Source organism: Ailuropoda melanoleuca, chromosome 10 (assembly GCF_002007445.2).
Source record: "Ailuropoda melanoleuca isolate Jingjing chromosome 10, ASM200744v2, whole genome shotgun sequence".
NCBI lineage: Eukaryota > Metazoa > Chordata > Mammalia > Carnivora > Ursidae > Ailuropoda > Ailuropoda melanoleuca.
Window position 1 is genome coordinate 51,898,290 of NC_048227.1, and position 1,788 is coordinate 51,900,077.

General features: G+C 48.8%; 1 non-coding gene across 1 annotated transcript; it reads left to right on the forward strand.

Annotated features, from left to right (window-relative positions):
- Positions 1–1,451: 1,451 nt before the first annotated feature.
- On the forward strand, positions 1,452–1,578 carry LOC117804272. The gene has a single exon (XR_004628618.1). It is a non-coding gene; the product is annotated as a small nucleolar RNA ACA64 (small nucleolar RNA).
- Positions 1,579–1,788: the final 210 nt, after the last annotated feature.

Here is a 1,788-nt window from a genome sequence, read left to right on the forward strand (position 1 = left end):
TCAGGTCAGTCCTCTGCAGAGTTTCTCCTTGCCTGCAGTGGGTAGTGTTTGTACCTTGGCCAAAGTGTGGTGTGTTTTAACTAGATGTGCTCTGGTCTGCTTGCTAAGAGAGATCTGATGCTATTTCCACTAGAGCTGAAGCTCTGCAAAGCTCTGTGGTCAATAGACATGGTACATACAGGTGTTTCTGGGGGAGGGGCCTACTGTGGTGATCATGATGCACACTTGCCCTAGAAAAGCAGTACCAACAGAGTGCAGGGGGATGAGGCTTGGTGTAAGCAAGTTAGGCAGCCAGTGTTGGCACTCTTCTTTTTACTGATGTTAGTTAATGCTGAGGGGTAGGGAAGGGAAATGGCATCAGCTGGCTCCTTTGTCCCTGGAGAGGGGAGTTTGTGCTTACTGCTCTCATGGAAGCACTTTCAGAGCAGAGAATAATTTCCCCTTCTGCATCACTGATTTCACACTGTCAGTCTCTGGGTTGCTTGCCTGCCTAGAGCAGTGCATTACACCTTAGGCTCTACACTAGCCAGGCCTGCTGCCTTTTAAAATTCCAAGCTTTGGGGACTGGTGTGGTGGGGACCTGTGCTGGTTCTCTGGGAAGGAGTCTTGGTGCACTGAGACTCATGCAGGTTTGTCCCAGAAGGGCATTTGTGCCAGAGTGCGGGGGCTTTGGATTTGGAGCAATATGGCTAAACTGCCAGTGTCCTGGTTAGCTGCCCTCAGCAGGTGTCTCTGCTGAGGGGGAGGGAAATGGTTCCCCTTGGTTTTTTTGTCCCCAGAGAGACAATGCCACCTTTCACAGATGTGCTCCAAAAAGTACAGTCTCTCCCCCATGCCCCTTAAGGAATCCTTAGATCCCACAGTCTGCCCAGGGGTTGTTTGCCTGCCTCTGCTCCAGGAGTAGGGCTGCATCCTCAGGTCTCTATCACAGTCAAGCCTGGGACCTCTGAATTCCAGTCTTTGAGCCCTGCTGGTTGCAAAAACTCATGAAATTCATCCCCTCTTGTTTCCCTAGACCGATGGCTTTGGGGAGGTGTTCTCCTTGTGCCTGTCTCTGCGCATTCCACTCCCTCGCCTTTCTCTGGGACTGGGGATCCCTCCCCTCCACAGCACCCATAATCTCTTTCTCTGCCAAACCACTCCTCTGCACTTCCTACTTTCCTCGAAGTGGACTCTTCTTTCCTTCTACTTGTGCAGTTTCTTCTGTCAGCCCTCAGTTTAATTTCTTGAGTATTCAGAATGATTTGATAATCATCTAGCTGTGTTTGAGGAGGAGGCAAGCCTAGGGTTCTCCTACTACACTGCCATCTTGGCTTTCCCCTTATTTGTTTTTCTAAGAATTTTGAAATATAAAATCACAGAAACAATAATATGTTTAAATAACAGGGAGCATTTCTTTGAAAACATTTACCACTATATCAAATATCTTAAAAATGTTAATTTTCTTCTGCATTGGCTAAAAATCACCTGCAGCTTTGGCTATGGCTGTTGGTGAGATTTGGCACCCAGAGCCACAGGGGGCCTCAACTCACTGCCCACTCATGGGTGTGGGGAGGTGAAACCCAGGCCCCAACCTGCTTGCCAACCTGTGGGCCTGGTGCCCACCGCATGTGCTCTGGCCTCTGACCCCTGACCCCTGACCATTGACCTTGTGTTCTGCTGACAGGACTGTGAGGGGAAGGGGAGCTCTGCTCTCAACCCTCAATAAAGCCGTTTGTCTGAAAAAAGAAAATGTTAATTTTCTTTCTTTCAGTATTACAACTCAATCCTAAGGAGATTTTCAAAATG